The following is a 24,237-nucleotide window of genomic DNA, read 5'->3' on the forward strand; positions in this document are numbered from 1 at the left end:
CCCTTTTAAATACGGATCAGAAGGCTTTGGCTTTGGCTCGTAGATTAAGCCTAGTTATCGGTAAATTAATACATCCAGATCAAACTGGGTTTTATAATTTGAGACGTTTGTTTAACATAATATATTCGCAGAGAATGCCAAACGAAGATCTAACAATTATTTCTCTAGATGCAGAAAAGGCATTCGACCAAGTGGAATGGTCTTATCTTTTCACAGTGTTGGAAAAATTCCAATTGGGAGAAAACTTTACTTTATGGGTGAAGCTTTTATACACTAATCCGACAGCTAGAATATTGACAAATCAAATGCTTTCACCTAAATTTCATTTATCTAGGGGTAACAGACTAGCGTGTGCTCTTTCTCCAATGTTATTTGCTTTCGCCATAGAACCTATTGCCAAGAGTATCAGGTCCCATTCAGGCATTTACGGATATAATACCAAATATACCACCAATAAAATTTTGTTATATGCAGATGATGTACTTTTATACATTACTATCCCCAAGTTAGTGTTCCAAATGTTTTAAACATTATAGAACAATTTGGTTCTTTTTCTGGATACAGAATAAATTGGAACAAAAGTGAAATCATGCTAATAAAAGAACAAGACCCTTCTCAACTTCAACAATTTCCTTTCAGAATCATTACTGAAAGGTTCAGATATCTTGGAATTTATGTGACTAGAAAATATTCCTCTTTGTTTAAAATAAACTTCCCACCATTAATCACTAAATTGTATGCCTACATCAAATTTTGGAAAACACATCCTATCTCCCTTATTGGTAGATTAAATGCCATAAAGATAATCTTCCTTCTGCAACTTTTATACTTATTCCAATCAATACCGGTATACCTTGCTAAAATCTTTTTTAAAAATTGACTCTATTGTCACTAACTTAATTTGGGACTACAAAACCCACAGAATACACAAAAGACATTTGTGCAAATCCAAAGAAAATGGAGGATTATCTCAGCCTAATTTTCTTTTTTATTACTGGGCAACCAATATTAAAAATATAACTTTCTGGCTACAGGAGAAATATGACTTGAATACCAATAATTTTTTAGATACCTTCAAATCCGAGATTACGTGAAAACATATACACAAGACTTATGGATCCAGATATATTGGATGATTGTTTGAATAGACATGCCGATACAAGTTGATATTTTACATTTATAACACTCTTCTAAATATTGACACCCCACCCTCTGAGATTTATAGGCGAACATGGGAGGACGAGCTGGGTTCACCCATTTCGAAAGATATATGGGAGGAAAACCTACAATACATACACTACTGTTCTTTAAATGCCAGGCATTGCCTGATACAATTTAAAGTATAGCATAGGTTATACTACTCAAAGACCAAATTGAACAAAACCTTCCCAACTGTCTCTCCTCTTTGTGATAAATGTCACTTTCAAGAAGCCACCCTAACTCATTCTTTTGTATCCTGTATAGAAATACAAAACTTCTGGACGGAAATATTCAATATTATTTCTAAAACACTTAAAATTCAATTGGAGCCAGACTCAACACTAATAATAGTAGGAATGTCAGAGGGCTGCCCTAATCTAACGATATCTCAAAGACGCTTGCTTGACTATGGTTTAATAACTGCCAAAAAAACTTATACTTAAATTCTGGAAAAAGATAACAGTCCCCATAGTGAAGATGTGGATCACAGAAATGACAGAGACACTACATCTAGAAAAAATAAGGCTTGGCTTGACTGACAAACCAGATAAATTTTCTAAAATATGGTCTCCTTTTATTGAATTTCTTCAACAACATAATGGTTGAACACAAACTCAAAACCGACGCTAGGGTCAGGTGAGCGGGAGTATGGAAGGGTAGTGGGATATATCTCCGCTTCTTTCACTTCTTCGTTAGTTCTGGGGTTTTTCTTTTTCGTGTTTTTCTCGAAATTCTTTCTTTTCTTTTTCTTTTCTTCTTTCTTTCCCTTTTTTCCCTTTTCCTTTTTTACGATTTAGTTATTAGTTTATAAAATGTTAAAATTGAAGCAGTACGAAAATTGTATAACTGTTATGTCGATTACTTTCTCTTTGTACAATTGCTTCTAATAAAGTAAATATATATTTTTTAAAAGACCCTCCTGGTGGGGGATGGAGATGTAGCGTGATTGGACATCCATGGTGAAGATGAGGGAATGGGGGCCTAGAAAATGGAGTCGACGAAGACCGTGTGAGGTGTCTTGAACATAGGTCGGGAGGGATTTAACCAGGGGGGATAGGATGGAGTCGAGGTATGGGGAAATAAGTTCGGTAGGACACGAACAGGCAGAAACAATGGGTCTGCCCAGGACAGTCAGGTTTGTGGATTTTGGGGAGAAGGTAAAAGCGGGCCGTGCTGCTGGGGAACGATGAGGTGGAGGCTTGGGAGGGCAGGGAGCAGGAGTTGATGAAGTCGGTGATGGTGCTAGAGATGGCCTGGTGCTCGTCTGTGGTGTCATGGTCTAAGGATAAGTAGGAGGAGGTGTCTGAGAGTTGACGTGTGGCTTCAACCTTGTGGAGATCAGCGCGCCAGACTACCACGGCACCTCCCTTGTTGGCGGGTTTGATCTCCCAGTCTGGGTTGTTGCAGAGTGAGTTGAGGGCTGTACGTTCGGGGGGGGGGGGGGAGGTGAGAGTGAGAGAGGGGAGTGGAGCAGTTGAGGTGGTTGATGTCCCGCCGACAGTTTAAAATAAAAAGGTCTAAAGACGGAAGATGGCCAAGAGGGGGAGTCCAAGAGGAGGGGGTCCGTTGGAGACGGGAGAAGGGGTCATCAATGGGGGGGGGCGAGGACTCCTTCGCATGGAAAAACGCTTTGAGGCGGAGGCGATGGAAGAAGAGCTCCACATCGTGGCGGGAGCGGAACTCATTGAGGTGGGGACTGAGGGGGAAAAAGGTGAGGCCTCTGCTGAGGACAGACCGTTCGGTATCAGAGAGGGGGAGGTCATGGGGGATGGTGAACACATGGCAAGGATGGGGGTTGGGGTCGGAGGAAGGCAGGTGAGTAGACTGGGGCCGAGGCGATGTCTGGTGGTATCTGATTGCTGGCAAAACAACAACAAAAAACTGCTGAGGAACTATAATAGAGGAGTTTACAAGTTTAAAGTCAAACCATTTTTTCCCCGATTCTCCAGATGAATAGCACTTGGGAAATGAATAAATACTTCCTTGAAGGAACTCTCAACATGATGGGTCAGGATGACTTTTCAAGATGTCAGCCAAGAAACCGATGTGCCCAAAGCAAGAGGCAACTCAACAAAGCATTTTGTTTACACACAGGACCCCGGAGAGCTAAGGCCCAGTCAAAATTTGCCTTTGAGCCTTGTTTGAAGTGAACAGGTTGTGTGCTAGCTGAATGCAGTAATGCAGCTCATCACTTGAAGCCCGATGAATTTTGGTCAGCTCTGAGCTCAGCTTTCAGAAGAGAAACAGAATGCTGCCATTGATTAATTGTAATTTTGCGGAACACAAAAAAAATCCCCTGAGATGCTCTAAATGGATCTTTGAAGGACTATTAGTTGGACCACTCAATTCTGGGTTGCATGGTGCCAACTTTATACCTGGTGTAAATTTCCCTTTGGCAGCTGACATTCTGCTGGAGAGATCACTCACACAAGGTCACGATCGGAAAGGGATCACTTAAAGAACAATTTCACAGCATAAAAAAGAGCAGTAAACCATGCTGAGTTTGGCCCATAGTGTTTACATCAGTTGCCCCACCTCAGTCATCATTCATTTTACAAGTTCGCCTGGAAATGGATTGTCCCAAGGTGATATCTGCTCTGGTTCGAATTAAGATGGTCATTAGTTTTATAAATATATCAAATCTTCAGTCCAGGGGGTTATTATTAGTGAATGGAAAATGTAGCCTTGCTGAGTCTTCTGCAATAAATAACAATGCAACTAATGACTGTGGAGTTAGTATCACTCTATGGAGATAGTCTATTGCAGCACATCAGCCCTGATGTCATCATTTTATTTTATGCTTAGCTCATTTTGTTGCTGTGCTTGCCGTATTGTGATTGTGATTTTGTTTTGTAGCTTATCACTGAAAGATCTGACTACATGAGTAATGTTACTAGGAAGATAGTGATATTGTATACAAAAGTTAATGACTCTTAAAGTAATATCTTTGCAGCAGATGAGCCTCTGCTAATATTCAAACTTGTTTTCCTTGGATTATAACCCTCCACACAACAGAAAACAGTTTAAAATCGCAGATCCCATGTAGAAATCATCTGTGCTGTGAGATGAAAGGGAATAAATTGGATGCCCTCAGAAATGGAATGGAATGGGGTCACAAGGCATTAAGATGGTCATTAGTTGAGTGAGTGTGAGTGAATGAGTGCTAACCTGCTTGCAGTTCTTCTTGGGCCCTATTGATGACTGTCCAACATCCTGTGACTGTGATTGCAAGGTACACAGCATATTAATTATAATTTGCAGTTGGCATGAAGTTAAGTTTCCAAGCAGTGATTGGAACAGCGGCAGCACAGTGGTGCAACTGCTAGAGATATTGCCTCATAGCACCAGAGGCCCGCGTACAATCCTGACCCTGGTTGCTATCTGGATGGAGTTTACATGTTCTCCCTGTGATCCTGTGGGTTTCCTCTGGTTACTCCGATTTCCTCCAACATTGTAAAGATGTGTGGATTTGTAGGTTAAATGGCTTCTGCCCCTAGAATGCAAGGAGTGCATGCGAAGTTAGGATAATATAGAACTAATGCAAATGGGAGATGGATGGTCAATGTGGACTTGGTGGGCTGAAAAGTCTGTTTCCATGCTGTATCTTGCATTCATTCATTCATTCATTCATTCATTCATTCATTCATTTGGTCGGTCGGTGAGTGAGCGAGCGAGCGAGTGAGTGAGCGAGTGAGCGAGTGAGCGAGTGAGTGAGTGAGTGAGTGAGTGAGTGAGTGAGTGAGTGAGTGCTAACCTGCTTGCAGTTCTTCTTGGGCCCTATTGATGACTGGCCAACAACAGTTATAATTTAGTCAACATAGGATCATAAACTCCCAGAGAAATGCAGCATGGAAACAGGCCCTTGAGTGAACTGAGTCCACAATGATCCTACAGTAAAGCTTTCTTAATTCTCCCTACATTTTCATCTTCTCCCTAGGTTCTCGCACTCACCTACAAGGGGCAATTTACAGCCGTAAATTAACCTTTGGGATGTGGGTGGAAACAGGAACACCAGGAGGAAGCCTCTGTGGTCATAGGGGAACAATGAAACTCAACACAGAAGCACCTGAGGTCAGGATTGAAGCAATTTCTCTGACTCTGTGAGGCTGTCTACTAGTTGTGGGAATGTTACCTTGTGTCCTTTAAAGGGATAGTGCATGGAAAAACCAAATTCTGGAAAATGTTGTGCACCAAAACTGACCTGTAAAACAGTAAATCCAGAATGGCATTGTGCTGCAGCAGTTAGTGTCACTGCCCCATGACCCTATCAATGTAGGCTCGATCCTGACCTCGGGTGCTGCCGATGTAGAGTTTGCATTTTCTCCCTGTGATTGTGTGGTTTTCTGCCAGTCCTCCAGTTTCCTCCCACATCCTAAAGACGTGTTGATTCATTAACTGACCATTGTACATTGCTCTGGGTGTGGGTGGGTGAGTGGCAGCAGAATCAGGGTGTGGGTGGGGGAGTTGGTGGACAATTGAGGAGGAAGAAGTGACAAGAAAATAAGTGGGTTGATAGGATTGCGCACAGTGGCATAGCTTCTATTGGTCCATTGACCTATGTCATACGGATATATGAAACATGCGTACTGGTGCATCGGACCTGGTTTTTGATCATTGTGCTGGGTGCTACGTGGAGAAGGAAAAGAAGAGAAAACTTTTCACAATTTCACAATAAACAATACACACAACGTAATCTATCCAAATGAAATAAGCATAACAAGTTACATTTATCCATTATGTGCTCTTCAGATAGTTCAGCAGGTTGTGGAAACTGAAAGATCTGGTGGTCAATGCTGTAAATCAAGGACTTGGGTGCAGTGATGCAAAAGGCTCAATGACACAATGTTGTCAAAGTCACTGAATTCTTCTTCAATTACTGCACCTTGTCAAAAGAACCAATAGGTTTAAACACAAGAATTCACCACATTATTCAGCTGAAAAGAATCAGCACTTATAAGTAACATGACATGTGGCATCAATAAAACTAGTCGGGCAGATTCATGAGGACAACACTTCAATGGTTGGACAAAAGGAATAGTGAATGGGTTCACTGAAGAAGGATCCCGACCTGAAACGCCACCAATCCATGTTTTCCAGAGATGCTGCCTGACCCGCTGAATTACTCCAGCATTTTGTGTCCTTTTGTGTATTAACCAGCATCTGCAGTTCCTTGTTTCTGCTACTTCATTGGTCGGTATCGTATCTTGTATCTTGGTTGGTGTCGCGTCGAAGAACAATAATGATAGACACAAGAGATGCAGGTGGTTGAATCTTGAGCATAGGGAACAAACAGAGGGAGGAACTCAGCAGGTCAGGCAGCATCGGTGGTGTGAAGCCGGGCATTCGGCGTTTCGGGCCGAGACCCTTTTTCAGACCAACAGAATACATGGGAGAAATCTGGTGGAGAGAGATGAGGGGATGGTGAGGAGCAAGAACTGGCGTGATAAGTGGATCCAGGTGAGGAGGGATTGACAGATGAGTCAGGTCAGGGAGAGAAGGGTGGAGATAGTAACCAAGGTTGGAGGTGAAGTGGAGAAGACAAAATGAGGTGGATGTGGAATCTAAAAATAGAAGGTGAGCAATGAAGGGTGGGGAGGGATAGAAGATGAGCAGATGAAGGACGAAATAGGAAGTAAGAGTGTTTGTGCAGGAAAGAGCAGTGGGAGCTGGGTAGATGAGGATAGGGAGACCTGAAATTAGGGAATCGTGTTCATTGGAGGTGTAATTTTCCAACCCGGAGGATTGCAGTGATTCAAAAGGGCAACTTCTATCTCCTTCTTCAGGCCAATATTGATGGACAAGAAATGATGAGCTCAGCAGCAACCACCAGGTCCTGAAAAATGAACTTTTAAGGGAGGAACATTGAGCTTGAATTGCAGTAGAATTGCAGTCTACACAGTATTGCACACAGGAGACTCATGAGAGTGCAAATGTTGGAATCTAGCACAAAAAAAAACCAAACTGCTGGAGGAACTCAGCGATTGTGCTGCATCCTTCCATTTCAGGAATGGGCCTGGTGCAGGATCTCCACCCAAAGTATTGACACTTCCTTTCTCCCAGAGATACTTTCTCCCAGAGTTCCTCCATCAGCATAGCACCATAATGGATGCCATGATCTGCGTAGTCAGTATTTCCTGTAGGGAGTGAACATTTAACGTGGTGAATGTGTTCAGATTGTCACTAAGTATTATGTAATTTATTTGGGTTACATAGTTGGCACGGTTGAATAATTGGTAGTTAGTGCAAACAGCCAGATGCATTGGCAGCAGTAAATGGCTGCATTGTGCTAATGAGCCTGTCCCACTTAGGCGACCTTTTAGGCGACTGCAGGAGAGTATGCAGTCGCCACATGGCGGTTGCCGGGGAGTCGCCTTCATGGTCGTGAGGAGTTCTCACATTCTGGGAACTAGTCGCGGTCTCATTATGGTCTCCATGAATTTTTCAACATGTTGAAAAATTAGCGGCGACTAGAATGAAGCCGCCATGGAGAGTAGCGAGAATTCTCGTGCCATAGGTGGGTCGCCAGGAGGTCCTAATGGGTTGCGAGGAGGTCGAAGGTTCTCGGAGGTTCTCGTAGGTTGTAGCCGGTGCTGACCGGTGAATTTCATTGGCTCATTGGGAACAAAAAAGGTAAGCAGTAGTTTTCAGAATCAACGATAACCGACCGGTAATGTTAAATGTTTCACAGACGTGTATCTCTGGCTTCTTAAAAGTTGTCTCCACTCCTTCTCCCCCCTTTTCCCCCCTCTCCCTCCTCTTTTAAAGAACTTCCGTACACTGTGCTTTAGCCAACTTTTTACAGCGCCAACCTTCCTATTAATCGCGGTGTGTGTCTGTTTCACCTTGGCTGTGCACCGTATGAATTTTTTAGGCAGCCCTCCCCATGCTTGCACTGTCCCCCGCCTGCATAGCGACTGGTGAAGGAAGCGATGTGTTTGTGTGTGCTTCACTCTGACAGTAGCCGTTCCAGTTGTTGCTTTTTCAGGCGACTGCCGGCAAATTGACAGTCGCCAGCAGTCCGCTGAAAGTGTGAGATTTGCATTGAGCTTCTGTACATTGTAGCCTTCCACAGAGTATCCGGTGCCACTTCTAGAGCGTTTCATTTGCCAGACCAATAACCCAGTGACCAAACCCTGAATTCAAACCTCAGCTGTGAAATTTAATTTCAATGAATAAAATGACATTTCATAGCAATAATCATTTGTAATACTGTCAACAAAACTAATTAGGGATTATGCCAACATGATTTTGCCAGGCCTACGCATAAATTCCAGACCCATCATGAATCTTAGATGGCCCCTACAAACTTTTCAGTTACTGGGAAATAAATGCCAAAATTCAGATACCAAGGACATCAATCTGTAATACAAATAGCACATCTAGGACCCAAATATGAAGAGCTACGTATCAGATTGTTCCCAAAATAAATATATAATATATCATAGAAACATAGAAACATAGAAAATAGGTGCAGGAGTAGGCCATTCGGCCCTTCGAGCCATTCAATATGATCATGGCTGATCATCCAACTCAGTATCCTGTACCTGCCTTCTCTCCATACCCCCTGATCCCTTTAGCCACAAGGGCCACATCTAACTCCCTCTTAAATATAGCCAATGAACTGGCCTCAACTACCTTCTGCGGCAGAGAATTCCAGAGATTCACCACTCTCTGTGTGAAAAAAGTTTTCCTCATCTCAGTCCTAAAAGATTTCCCCCTTATCCTTAAACTGTGACCCCTTGTTCTGGACTTCCCCAACATCGGGAATAATCTTCCTGCATCTAGCCTGTCCAACCACTTAAGAATTTTGTAAGTTTCTATAAGATCCCCCCTCAATCTTCTAAATTCTAGCGAGTACAAACCGAGTCTATCCAGTCTTTCTTCATATGAAAGTCCTGACATCCCAGGAATCAGTCTGGTGAACCTTCTCTGTACTCCCTCTATGGCAAGAATGTCTTTCCTCAGATTAGGAGACCAAAACTGTACACAATACTCCAGGTGTGGTCTCACCAAGACCCTGTACAACTGCAGTAGAACCTCCCTGCTCCTATATTCAAATCCTTTTGCTATGAATGCTAACATACCATTCGCCTTCTTCACTGCCTGCTGCACCTGCATGCCTACTTTTAATGACTGGTGTACCATGACACCCAGGTCTCGTTGCATCTCCCCTTTTCCTAATCGGCCACCATTCAGATAATAATCTACTTTCCTGTTTTTGCCACCACAAGACCACAAGAAATAGCAGCAATAGACCACTCAGCCTTTTGTGCCTGTTCTGCCATTCAATAAGATCTTGGCTGATATTTAACCTCAGCAATACATTTCTACGCAAACCTTATGCCAATTAGTTCCCTTAATATCGTAAATCCATCAGATAAGTGTAGTTAATGCTGCATTTCTCATAGGTGTAAAGTCCTATGGTTATTTCAAGGGACTCTCACAGAGATTGGATGAATATGTGGTGATCGATGATAGTCTCTCCATCTCTCTCTCTCTCTCTCTCTCTCTCTCTCTCTCTCTCTCTTTCTCTCTCATTCTTTACACCAATCCAGGATCTCAAGAGGCCATTAAAATGGCATGCTGTAACAAATCTGTTAAAAGGCCTTGAGGAAGGTGGTGTGCATTGACTGCACATTTGTGCATTAGGAAAGGTGGCACCATCCAGCCAGTTAAAGCAAACAGTTGCAACAGACAATGAAGACAATGATTCAATGCCTGGAGGACTGCTGCCTGCTTCACAGCCACAGCTAGAAGGAAAACGTGATCCATCTGATATGTGACAAATTCAATTAAAATAATTAAATACATCCTGGTGCATATATTATTCCACAAGTAGAGCCAGGCCACTATCTCACAGAAGGCCAAATTAACTATAATCCTCTGTTTGGATTCTGACATCTTGTTGTCTGCTTTTCCCAATGTGTGCACATGAATTCTGCAACAACAAAAAATTGCCTATTATGTATAGACGAGAAGTGTTTTCCTGTTTCTAGTGTTTTTATTGTGTGCGGTTCTAGTCGCCCCATTACAGGCTTTGGAGAGGATGCAGACGAGGTTTATCACAGGCCAAAGATGTGCAGGTTTGTAAGTCTGTTAATTGTAGCAAATGGTGCCTGGTGTGCAGGATAGTGTTCGTGTACAGTGTCAGCACAGACTCGGTGGGCCAAAGGACCTGCTTCCACGCTGTATCTCTAAAATCTAAAGTAAAGTAAAAATGAATGTCAATCCTGATTTTATTTTTGCTCCGTATTTAAGATGATTACCCAACGAACAGAGAGAGGGGGTTATGAGGTGTTTTTCCCTCATGTTATCAGAACAATGAACCCTGAACTGCACCAATCGGCAGAAATGGAATTCATAATAAGCATCAAAATAAAGAGATTAAATAATATTTACTGCCTTTGTTCTTGTGTTCATGTTCTAGGAGTATAGGTTACAACCTAAAGCATTCAGGCTCTTGCCAGATCGATCCCACAAATGTCTTTGACTAATAAAAATGAACAATTATTGGCAAGTGAGAGGTTTTTCTATTTCTGAAGTGTCTTTCATCAGAAAGTGCAGGGCACTTACTCTTTCGCTGGTCACATTGGGGAATTGAGTTATAGCAGTCGTCTTTCACTCAAACAGACTGTTGTATTCCACAATTTAGTCGATAATAAAAATAGTGGCAATACCTGCATCAAGTTTAATGAGTTCTTCCTCAACATATTATGGAGGTGGGAAGGAATAGTCAGCCCTGTACAAGCCTGCATAAAGGAAAAACACAGCTTCCAGCATTCCTTATTTGTTGCAGTTGTTTCCTTGAACCAATGATTCACTGGGAATTCCATTTTGGATTGATGAAAAGCCAATAAATAGCAATTGAAAGAGCACATGTTTTTCCCCAAACATTGGAGAGTCAAAAGAGCACTTGGAACAACAACCGGCTCCTCTCCCTGCCCTGTAGAACGGAGCGGTTCAGGAGATCCTTCACCCCTGCAGCCATTAGATTTTATAATTCGGACCGCTAGGCTGTAGGGGGATGCATTTTGCAATTTTTAATTTTTAACTGTTAATTATCAGTCTTTTAAGTATTTATTGCTCTCAGGTAGTGTCCACATTGTATTCTATGTATTTTCTGTCTGCGTTCGTTTTGAATCTGTGGGTTTGTTGGTTGGGGGCTTCTGGACATCTGAATTTCCCTGAGGGGATCAATAAAGTATTTATTATTATTATTATTATTTACATGTTTACTATACTGGCTATACCTAACTGGCCACTATTCTCTGAGAAAATGTCAGGCACGCTAAGATGATCATTAATCCACCATTAGTTTCAGTATTTATTCTCCAAAGGAGAAGCTGAACAGTATGTTCTTGGAGGGAACTTCAGATGCTGGTTTATACCGAAGTTAGACAGAAAATAATGGAGCATCTTTGGAGAAATGCTGCCTGACCCGTTGAGTTACAAGGATGTAATGCTGAGGCTTTATAAGGCATTGGTCAGACTGCATTTGGAGTATTTTTATTTTTAAAATTTTTTTTTTAATTAGAAGTACAGTAAATTACAGTAATACACATCACATATATCTTATTACATTTGTTGTACCACTTCGTTTTTCGAGCTTTAAAAAAGGTAGAAATAAAAGAAGTAAGGAAAGTGAGCAAGAATCGTGAAGGTGCAGGAAAGTGTTGGGAAAAGAAAGCCCCTTAGGGAAGAAGTTAGAGAAGGAAGTAAAGAAAGGAAATAAGACCCTAGAAAGAAAAGAAAAAAAAAGGAAAAACAATCGCTCTATTGTAACACAAAACTCCGCAAAAAAGGATATACCAACCGTGTTTTTTTAAAATTTATTTTATACCCCCCGTTACCAGATCCTGGTACCATTTATATTTTGAATTACTATTGCACCTTATGCTTGTAATAGCATTTGGAGTATTGTGAGCAGTTTTGGGCACAATAACTGAGGAAGGATGTGCTGGCTGGCACTGGAGAGGGTCCAAAGGAGGTTTATGAGAATGATCCCAGGGATGATTGGGTTAACATATGACAAGCATTTGACGGCACTGAGTCTGTACTTGCTGGAGTTTAGAAGGATGAGGGGAGACCTCATTGAAACTTACCGAATTACAAAAGGCCTGGATAGAGTGGGTGTGGAGAGGATGTTTCCATTAGTGGGAGAGTTTAGGACCAGAGGCTATAGCCTTAGAATAAAAGGACGTGTCTTTATAGAAAGGAGATGAGAAGGAATTTCTTTAGTTAGAGGGTGGTGAATCTGTAGAATTGATTGCCACATAAGGCCGTCAATTGATATTTTTAATGTGGAGATTGATAGATTATTAATTAATACAGGTGTCAGGGGTTATGGGGAGAAGGCAAGAGAATGGGGTTGAGAGGGAAAGATAGATCAGCCATGATTGAATGGCAGAGTGGACTTGATGGGCCGAATCGCCTAATCCTGCTTCTATAACTTATGAACTTATTATGAACTTATTGCCAATGCTGAATCAGGGAACTGGTGTATCCACTCTCACAGTTTCAAAGCCACCCATTCATTTCCTAATGTGCCCCGATAGGACCTGACGTACTTGGTGGAATGCAAATTTTTGGGAGGTACCCAAGAGTTCCAAGATTATATCCATAGCATAGTTATGGTATAAGTCGTACAGGATAACATGTTAATATGGGCGTTGGTACATGTGCATGAATTTTGCTTGGTCATACTACCTCAAAGTCAGCCCAACAGATCCATTCCCCTACCTTGCAACTATTCTGTCTCATGTGCTTCTGAACTCTCTACGATTATTATGCTGCTTATCTACATGAAGGAATAATCTATAGCAGCTAAATAACTGCAGCTGCTGGAATCCTGAGCAAAACATAAAGTGCTGGAGGAACTCAGTAGGTCATGCAGATACTGTGGAGGGAAATGGACAGATGATGTTTCACAACGGGCCCTTCTTCTTAGTTTAGTTTGGTTTACTGTTTGTTAGGTTGGAGGCCAGTGACTAGTGGGGTGCCACAGGGATCTGTGTTGGGTCCACTGTTGTTTGTCATGTACATCAATGATCTGGATGATGGTGTGGTAAATTGGATTAGTAAGTATGCAGATGATACTAAGATAGGTGGTGTTGTGGATAATGAAGTAGATTTTCAAAGTCTACAGAGAGATTTAGGCCAGTTGGAAGAGTGGGCTGAAAGATGGCAGATGGAGTTTAATGCTGATAAGTGTGAGGTGCTACATCTTGGCAGGACAAATCAAAATAGGACGTACATGGTAAATGGTAGGGAATTGAGGAATGCAGTTGAACAGAGGGATCTAGGAATAACTGTGCACAGTTCCCTGAAGGTGGAATCTCATGTAGATAGGGTGGTAAAGAAAGCTTTTGGTGTGCTGGCCTTTATAGATCAGAGCATTGAGTATAGAAGTTGGGATGTAATGTTAAAATTGTACAAGGCATTGGTGAGGCCAATTCTGGAGTATGGTGTACAATTTTGGTCGCCTAATTATAGGAAGGATGTCAACAAAATAGAGCAAGTACAGAGGAGATTTACTAGAATGTTGCCTGGGTTTCAGCAACTAAGTTACAGAGAAAGGTTGAACAAGTTAGGTCTTTATTCTTTGGAGCGCAGAAGGTTAAGGGGGGACTTGATAGAGGTCTTTAAAATGATGAGAGGGATAGACAGAGTTGACGTGGATAAGCTTTTCCCACTGAGAGTAGGGGAGATTCAAGCAAGAAGACATGACTTGAGAATTAAGGGACAGAAGTTTAGGGGTAACATGAGGGGGAACTTCTTTACTCAGAGAGTGGTAGCTGTGTGGAATGAGCTTCCAGTGAAGGTGGTGGAGGAGGCAGGTTCGATTTTATCATTTAAAAATAAATTGGATAGTTATATGGACGGGAAAGGAATGGAGGGTTATGGTCTGAGTGCAGGTAGATGGGACTAGGGGAGAATACGTGTTCGGCATGGACTAGAAGGGCCGAGATGGCCTGTTTCCGTGCTGTAATTGTTATATGGTTATATGGTTATATTATCGTCACATGTTCCGAGGTACAGTGAAAAACTTTTGTTTGCGTGCTATGCAGTCAAAGAAAAGAAAAGGCTACACATGATGACCATCAAGCTGTACAAAGTATACCGAAAAACGATAAAGGGTGCAATAGTTAGCGCAAGATAAAGTCCCATTAAAGATTGTTCAAAAGTCAACAATGAGGTAGATGTGAAGTCATGACCACACTCTAGCTTATGAGAGGATGGTCCAGTGGCCTAATAACAGCTGGAAAGAAACTGTCCCTGAATCTGGAGGTATGTGTCTTCTTCCAGGACTGCAACATATGACTAACTCTGGGCGACACCTTGGTTTGAGCTGCTTGTGCCACATGTTTATTTGCCTAGACGGCATCCACAAACAAGATGGATCCAACAATCGTTGCTACCTTAAGTAATATCAGCTGTTTACCCATTCTTTAGACTTCAGACTTTACTTTAGACTTTAGAGATACAACGCGGAAACAGGCCCTTCGGCTCACTGTGTTTGCACCGACTAGCGAATACCCCATACACTAGCACTATCCTACACACTAGGGACAATTTACAATTTTACCAAAGCCAATTAACTTACAAACCTGCACGTCTTTGGAGTGTGGGCGGAAACACTCACAGGTAGTCCCCACCAGACTGGCCGGGAAGCTAATGGAATTGGGGCTCAACACCTCCCTGTGTGCCTGGGTCCTGGACTTCCTCACCGCCAGGCCCCAGATAGTCAAGATGGGAGGGAATACATCAAAGTCCCTCACCCTGAGCACAGGATCGCCCCAGGGTTGCGTCCTCAGCCCCTTATTGTACTCTCTGTACACACATGACTGTGTGGCTAGGTTCAGCTCCAACTCAATAATTAAGTTTGCTGATGACACTGTGGTGGTGGGCCTGATCTCAGACAACGATGAGAAGGCCTACCTGGTCTAGCACTCTGGTGCCAGGATAACAGCCTCCTCTTGAACATCAAAAAAATGAAGGAGCTGATCATGGACTTTAGGAAGGCACATCATCCGAGGACGTACACTCCATTGAGGATAAATGGGGATCCTGTGGATAGGGTGAACTGTTTTAAATATCTGGGAGTCCACATCTCCGAGGATATGACATAGGCATCACACGCCTCAGCACTCGTGAGTAAGGCAAGGCAGCGCCTTTACCACCTCAGGCAATTGAGGAAATTCAGAGTGTCTCCGAGGATCCTCCAGTGCTTCTACGGTGGAAAGCATCTTGTCCGGGAACATTACCATCTGGTTTGGGAATTGCTCTGCCAAGGACAAGAAGGCTCTGCAGACAGTAGTGCGTTCGGCCGAACGCATTATGGGAACTTCACTTGCCCCCCTGCAGGAACTATACATCAGGAGGTGCAACTCCAGAGCCAACAATATCATGAGAGACCCCTTCCACCCCTGCAACGGACTGTTCCAGCTGCTACGGTCAGGCAAACGCCTCCGTTGCCATGCGGTGAGAACGGAGAGGTTGAGAAGGAGTTTCTTCCCAGAGGCCATTTGGACTGTAAACGCCTATCTCACCAGGGACTAACTCTACTGAACGTTTTTCCTTCCATTATTTATTATGTAAAAGAATATGTGTGTTATGATTGTGCTTATAGTTTGTTTGGTTGTTTGGTTGTTTGTCTTTTGCACAAAAGTCCGCGAGCATTGCCACTTTCATTTCACTGCACATCTCGTATGTGTATGTGACAAATAAACTTGACTTGACTTGACTTGACTTGAACCGGAGCACCCGGAGAAAACCCATGCGATCACAGGGAGAACATACAAACTCGGTACAGACAGGACCCATAATCAGGAGCAAATCCGGCTCTGTAGAGCTGTATGGCAACAACTCTACCGTTGCACGGCTGTGCCACCTACTCTTCTCTGCTTATTAATTTATCCTGGCTGTTGCTGTGATTCAAATTGCACTTGTTGTACAGTATTTTGTTTGATTCTTATGGAGAGTGATATTACAAATGCTGAGGGCTTTTTACTGACTTCAGGCTCCTATATCCACAGTTGTTTCCTGCCTTGGTTTCTTAATAAGCATTCCGCTCGCACACAGCATGGACCTGAAAGAGTTTGATGAAGTAGAAATTACAAAATGGATTCTGCTGTAGATTTAGAAGTTACAAAATTAATGCTTAACCTTCCTTCTTTTACACTAGCGAGATTTCTGCACAAAAACACTAGGTGTCTTGTCCTATAATATAAACACTAGCGAGATTACAGCATAATAACATGAATATTTTGCCTTTCTTCTATTACACTAGCAAGATTTCAGCACAATAACACTAGATATTTTGCTCTATGATATAAACAATCAGAAAGATGTTTAGCCAACTCTGTTCTTACCCTCTACTCTACAGATTGTAATGTACAGACAATTAATCAACAAGGTCAAAAAATAAGAGTGCTTGAATCTGCAAAAAATTAGTTCCTTCAGCATAACCATACATGGGCTAACCTTTCCTCTATGGGAAGAACCTGTCAATCCTCTAATTTTAACCATATATGGAAAAAGCACGAGGCTGTACAATGCTCTGTAAGATAAAGAATTGCTGAATTGCTGATTATTAGGGTATAAATATATCTGATTGAACATTACCTCTTTGTGTGGAGAAAGAGGTTCTCTGTAGACTGTCTTTATATAGAGAGAGCTGTCCTCCCACACCCACCCGGTGAAATAAAGACATTACTGTATTACTAACTTTTGTGTTGTTATCTGTTTGAAGAAAATTGAACTTTAACAGACCAGCAGCAGGAATAAAGGCAACACCAGCTGCTCATAAATAATGTGGGAGCAGAAGGAGAGTTTCTCTACAGGAGGATAAAGTTTTCAGGGAACAATTCCAATTGAAACTCAGCAAGGATTATTTTGTGAGCTATTTAGTCATAATCATAAGTCATAGTCATAATCACAGCCATGATCATATTGAATGGTGGTGTAGGCTCGATGGGCCGAATGGCCTACTCCTGCACCTATTTTCTATGTTTCTATGTTTATATGTGTAAGAAAGGACATCTCTACTGTAATCTGTCACCATGCACTCACCAGCTAACAATTTAAGAGAGTGAGCTGGTTTTAACAGAAGCTAACTGGCCTGTTATGACTAAACAGAATGGTCCGTTACAATGGTGTAAACATTGGAAAGTACAGTAGTACATAGTACAGCACCGCACCAGGCCCTTTGGCCCACAATGTGTTAAACATTTTGGCAAGCTAAATTTATCTCATCTGCCTGCACATAATCCATATCCCTCCATTCTCCGCATACCCCTCTGCCTATCCAAAAGCTTCTTAAGTACCTTCTGCCTCCACCCTCATCCCTGGCAGCATGATCCAGGCCCTGCATAAACTTGACCTGCACATCGCCTTTAAACTTTACCCCGCTCACCTTAAAACTATGCCCTTTGATATATCCTCCCCAGGAAAACATTCTATTGTGTTGCCATCGTGTGGCCGAGTCACTTTGGTCTCGAACCGTCATTCGTCGGGCTCGAGCTCGCGCGTGGAACTGCCGTGATCTGGGCCGACCAATCAATGCTGATCTGGGTGAACACCTGTCGGGGTGCTGCAGACGACAGAGCTAGGCTTCACTACACAGTCAATACGTTAACACACCTTGCCCTTATGTACTAATTGTTGAGCTGTATTGTTTAAATATTAAACTGTATTTGCACAACACGTGAACCTCTTCACTATCTAGAAACATAGAAACATCGAAAATAGGTGCAGGAGTAGGCCATTCAGCCCTTTGAGCCAGCACTGCATGGCTGATCATTCAAAATCAGTACCCCGTTCCTGCGTTTTCCCCATATCCCTTGATTGTGTTAGCACCATGATCTATATCTCACTCTCTCTCAACCCTATCTGTGCCTCATAATCTTATATACTTCTATCAGGCCTCACGTCAGTCTCTGATGCTCCAGAGAAAACAATTCAATTATGTCCTACCTGTTCTTATTCCTAATGTCCTCTAATCAAGGCAGCATTCTGGTAAGCCTCTTTTGCATCCTCTCCAAAGCCTCCTCTTCCTTCCTGTAATGGGACCACTGGAACTGTACGTAATACTCAAAATGCGGCCTAAGCAGTCCTACATAACTGTATTATGATTTCCTGACCCTTCTACTCAATGGCCCAACTAATAAAGGCAAGCATACTGTACGCTTTCTTTTGTATAAGGGAGCCTCTTGCCCACTGTTCCCTGAACGGACGGGCGTGGATTCCCAGTTATCACCCCCACACTTGTGTTCAGAGGCTGATGAAATTAGCCCCACACATGCTTGATAATAGTGTGTACGAAGAGACTGGAGAAATTACACAATGATATTCAGCACTTGAGCACCAAATTAGCAGTTGTCAGACGACACATTTTCAGGCAAGTATAAATTGTGGAAAACTGCAATTAGGACCAAAGTTATATGCTAAATCCAGAATTTGAAACTGATTTCTTATTCAGACAGCATTAATTTAATCTTGTTTTTTTCACCCTTCGGCCAAAATAGTTACTGAGATTTTCATGGGATAAATCAATTAATCAGTAATGCAAATTTAAAATGCTGAAAGAAATATCATCGATCTTCCCTAATTCTCCCTTTTTATAAATTCTGAATGTATAAAGAGGAAGGGAGTATTTAAAATGCAGTGCTTGCACGGGAATACAAAATTTGACCATGTTTAAAGATACATGATCGAAACATTTACATGTAAACTTAATGCAGAAAGATTATTGGGCATGTGGGGAGGTTATGAAGTCTCTGATGCACACCCATGTTCTCAATAACATACTAAAAAAAAACTTTTCAAGCATGCACAAATGAATACTACCTGATTGTAGGTTTCTGGTTAATATTTCACACATTTACAAAGTCTGACAGGAGATAGGATTTGTGCCTGATCCAACTCAAATTCCAATTGATAGAATAGAACATCATATGTTCTAATCACACAGCTTTTGATGCAATTATCTCATTCTGAGTGATATGCATTATGTCGGTTGCTGCTCTTTCTTCTTATTTTCAAGAGCAGTCTTCATTTTAGATCCTTAGAAATTGAGTTTTCGTACTCTTTTTCGCTACTCAACAGAAATATTTAACTCCCAGTAAGATTATAGGACAATATTAGAAACATCAGGGTATTTCTCTTATGATCATGACCTTGAAAAAATATGGATTGGCTCCAATGAAGAATTTATTTTTAAGATTAATTGATGCTTATGAATACTGGTGCGTCTCATAGCAGGCATTGTATTAAGTTTTTTTTAGTTTTAGAGATACTGCGCGGAAGCAGGTCCTTCAACCCATCGAGTCCGCACCGACCAGTGATCCCCGCACACTTACACTATTCTACACGGGTGATTCTTCAGTAAGTGTCTACCAGGCACGTGCCTTGAATATTTACTCAGGGTAGGCAGTCAGTCGACTTTAAAAAAATCTTAAACCGCACATGCGCAGATTGTTCTCTCCGTAAGCTGTCAGTCGACTTTTATAAAGTCTTCAAAAGCCAAATCTCTTAATAAAGTACCGTAATTCCCGGCAATGAAAACGCACCCCCATTTTGAGTTGATAAATTTTGAAAGAAGAATGGTGGGACATAGAATTTATCATGCTCAAAAAAATAAAATTATTCCAAATATTCCAAATATTCCACCTTCCAAATCTCCTTCATTCCGAATTACTGAATGGGTGGGGTGGAGGGTGATGGCAGGTGGAGAGATGGTGGGAAAAATGGGAGCACACTGGGACAAGTTGAATCAGTTGTGATCTTATTGAATGACAGTACTTGTTCAAGGGACCAATTGGGGGGAGAATTCCTTTCACAGCGTGTGGGGAGTCTGGTCAGAGGTAAAGTTGCGGGGAGGGCAGGAGCATTGAGAAGGAGGGGGTCGGGGATCATGCCAGTAACTCACTCACTCACCGCTGCCGTGGCGCTCCGGGCGTGGAGCCAACACATTGTGGCCGGGGAGTGAATTAGCTGTCCAGTCCTAGCGAGCGGCTGCTAGGACTGGACAGCTGACGCCACCTCAGCACCTTCTGCCGGCCCGCTCACCTCTGGCAGTGCTCTCCATCTGAACATCTCTCACCTGCCGCTCGTTAGCTTCGCTCATGTCAGCCGCTTCCCACAAATCCTTAAATTCCAACAGCCGAGTAACCTCAAATGGACCCTTGATCGCGTTGTTGGAATTTAAGGATTTGCGGGAAGCGCCTGACATGAGTGAAGCCGGCGAGCGGCAGGAGAGAGGTTTTCAGAAGGAGAGCACTGCCAGGAGTGAGCGGGGGCCGGCAGAAGGAGCTGAGGTGGTGGCCGCTCGCAGCCATCTGAGCTGTTCGGTCCCGGCGACTGCTCGCAGCCATCCGAGCTACATCTCTCCCCGGTTGATGGTGGTTGGTTTGAAATGGCAAATGATTAAAAGTCTAAACTTGACAACTTCCTGTTTGCCCTGTATATTGATTTTAGATAAAACGCTACCACTTACGCCTGTGATTTTTGGCCATCTTAGTTCAAATATGGATTGCCATTATTTTAAGAGTATCTTAAGAAATAAAGAGAGAAGAATGGAGTTTGTGTACAAATGATGTGGTAAGTAGATTTCTTGGTGCTATATGTTTTTCAATATGTTTCCCGGCAATGAAGATGCTATTTTGTACCCAAAAATAAGGCACAAAAATTTACATGTGTCTTGGATGCCGAAGTTGGAAGGTTGTTAGCCAAGAAAGATAGACTTGGCTATCCCTCAGTACAGCAGCATCAAGAACAATGTTGTTGTACCAAGGGTCAGCCAAGTCTATCCCTCATTGCTAACAGCTGATGGGAAGCAGCTGTAAAAGGACAGCGCCACTGGGGTGGGGAGAAGGAGAGGGTCGAGGATCATGCCAGCAAATCACCTGCCGTGGAGAGTCAGTATGTCAAGGAGGACTCTCTCGAATTTCTTCAGGTGCACAGTAGAGAGCATGCTGACCGGTTGCATCGTGGCAAATTGAGCGTCCAGGCGCGGAAAACGCTAAAAAAGTTGTAAACATTGCCCGTCCATCATCGGCTCTGACCTCCCTACCATCGAGGAGATCTATCGCAGTCGCTGCCCCAAAAAGGCTGCCAACATCATCAAGGACCCACACCATCCTGGCCACACACTCATCTCTCCGCTGCCTTCAGGCAGAAGGTACAGGAGCCTGAAATCTGCAACATCCAGGTTCAGGTACAGCTGCTTCCCCACAGCCATCAGACAATTAAATACAACTTCAAACAAACTCTGAACTATAACAGCCTATTGCACTTTATCTGTTTATTTATGTATATATGGTATATGGACACACTGATCTGTTCTGTATTTATGCCTACAATATTCTGTTGTGCTGCAGCAAGCAATAATTTCATTGTCCTATCTGGGACACATGACAATAAACTCTCTTGACTTGACTTGAGTCTAGGAAATTAAAAAGGACTTAGAAATGATCTGTAAACTACAAAATGAACAAGAACATGGTACTGGTAACCCCGCCAACCAAATTGAAGAGGTGGCTAAATGGGAAGTGAGTGTGGAGTTAATAGGCTGAAGGTCCTCTTTGAGTGTAGTTTCTGTGATTCTGTTTTTTTATCCTGAAAACTTTGACCCCTTTCATCTAACCATTATATTTTCCCCTTGTTCACAATGGATCCATCTCAGCTCATTTGAAGCCTTCATTCATACCTTTGTTCCTGATGATTCCAGTGTTGTCCTCATAATCTTCCACCACTCTAAAAACGGATCCAAATTTCCAACATCAACCCTAATTCATTCATCAATCCTTTGTGTGCTGACGCTGACAAGAAGGAATCTAGTAACGTTACTTACACTCACAGCTTTAAATTGTTAAAATAAATGCCCTGGGTTTGTTTTCCTGCATGGCCGTGTAATTGTTCCATTTGATGGAGCAATTTGCTCTGCGCTCTTTTGGGTAATTGATTTGATCTTTCTGTGACTCATGATTGCAATTACTCAATATTGAAAAGTCGGTTGATTTAAAGAAAATTACTCATTACCTCCATTGTGAAATCTACAAGCAAGTCGAGGAAGTACTGCTTCTGGAGGCTAGCATTAACAACCTGCAGGTCTCACTTGACAGAGCTGTTTGTATACATGAAAGCGTAATGTTGCTATGTCCATGTGGTTTACAATTACAAACCAGAATACATGTAATTGTAATGAGTGTTATTCCTTTTATCAAGGTGGATGTGTTAGAATTTATTAATAAATGTTGAACATTAGGAGGTGTAATGAAGCCAAACAGATTTACTGCTGCAATATAATATCCAGTAAGAAAACTGGTGCACCTCTGTATCACATATTCCTCATGCCCTTTGAGGCAAATTAATTTTCCTCTCGAATAGAGTGATGGGACTTTGGAACTATGTTCTTTCTCAATGGGTGGTGGAAGCAGTCTTTAAATAATGGGGAAGTCATTGGAACAGAATCTGAGGTGAGGGATTTATTTTCATTTGTAAAGACAAGGACTGAAGAGGGATAGAATGGGTTTGTTCGTGGGAGAGTATCTCACAAAATCCAATTGAGTTTATTGAGAAGGTAATCAAGATTGATGTTTTTTGTCTACGTGGACCGAAGCGTTGACATGGTCCTGCAATGTATGCTGCATGGGATTCAAGGTGAAAGAGCAAAATTGTTTAGGTGCTGGAAATACACTAATGATTTGGAAGAGAATGTAGGTATCATAATTAGTAATTAATTAAGGAAGAGTCAAGGGGGGGGGGGGGCAGTACAAAGCTTGGCAAGTGATAGGTGGAAACAGGTGAGGAGTATTTTTGATAGGCAGATAGTTGAAAAAAAGGCTAGAGATGATAAATAGATAAAAGGAAATGCAAATTTTAAGCCAAAGGAATGAATATAGGTGGAAGGGGTTGGGGGGAGGGCAGAAATTGGTGTGAATTCAGGAGGGGCACTGTGAAAAGAGGCAAAAAAGAGATCTGAGATACGACCTGCTTGCCACAAAAACATATCTGAGATACGACCTGCTTGCCACAAAAACATATTGACTATCCCTAATCTACCTCCCATCTATCTCATTGGAGATCTTCAAGCTATCTTTATTTTGTCTTTACTGGACTTTATTTTGCATTAAATGTTATACCCTTTATCCTGAATTTGTACACTTTGGAAGGCTTGATGGGAATCATAGTTTTTTCGTTGACTGCATAGCATGCAAAGAAAAAGCTTTTCACTGTACCTTGGTACACCCCTGACAATAATAAATTAAAATAAACTAATCTACAATGTCTTTACAAATGCATGAATATCGTATCCCTCAGAATCCTCTCTGGTGACTTTCGTACCCCAGATATCACACATACTGGTCTATCGCTCTTAGGTTTTATAGGCACTCCTCCAGTTTTTATGTATAATTTATATATGATTCGTATTTTTGCAAATGGTCTAAGTATGCACATGTGGTGCTGCTGCAAGCACTTTAAGTAACTTTTTTTTATGAACATTCAATCGTAGAAACAACTATTTCTTCTGCGAGTGAACAGCTGTTGCTCAGACCAATGTGGTTGAAACTCTCGCTGATACCAACCTTGGGCTATTGCATTGCTATAGACATTATTTAGACAGATTGAAGATGGAGAAGCAATGTAAGAAAAGCATGAAAAAAAACGTCCAAACATAAACACAATTGCAATTGGTAGTAAGAAATATAGAAATGTGGGCATCACTCCAAGCTAATATATTTTCTCGGCGTTTTACGGATAAATTTCCAGCTTCCCCTATCAGCAACTGTTCACTGGATAATACCCCAGCAATTCCTCATTTCAGGTTATTTAATTAAAACATATGGAAAGTAATTTGCAAAGTCTGTGGCGTTGCCAGCATTGAAATAGAATAACCAGCAAGTAGTAACTTGGGTTTATAAAGTGCCTTTCACATCCACAAGGTCTCCCAAAGTGCTTCACAGCCTAAGGAGATGGACAAATTCAGCGCCCAAGTTATGCAAATATGTCTGGCAAACGGCACTGATGTACGATGCT

At 42.1% G+C, this 24,237-nt stretch overlaps 1 long non-coding RNA gene across 1 annotated transcript in view; it reads right to left on the minus strand.

Annotated features, from left to right (window-relative positions):
- Positions 1 to 694: 694 nt before the first annotated feature.
- Positions 695 to 24,237, minus strand: part of LOC116991633 — a 28,775-nt gene continuing 5,232 nt past the window's right edge. Inside the window, exons 2-3 of the long non-coding RNA XR_004416848.1 lie at positions 16,366 to 16,380; positions 695 to 771 (exon numbers count right to left, since the gene is read on the minus strand). This is a non-coding gene — a long non-coding RNA (uncharacterized LOC116991633). The remainder of the gene's footprint in view (positions 772 to 16,365; positions 16,381 to 24,237) is intronic.

The sequence above is a fragment of the Amblyraja radiata genome, chromosome 2 (genome assembly GCF_010909765.2).
Source record: "Amblyraja radiata isolate CabotCenter1 chromosome 2, sAmbRad1.1.pri, whole genome shotgun sequence".
NCBI lineage: Eukaryota > Metazoa > Chordata > Chondrichthyes > Rajiformes > Rajidae > Amblyraja > Amblyraja radiata.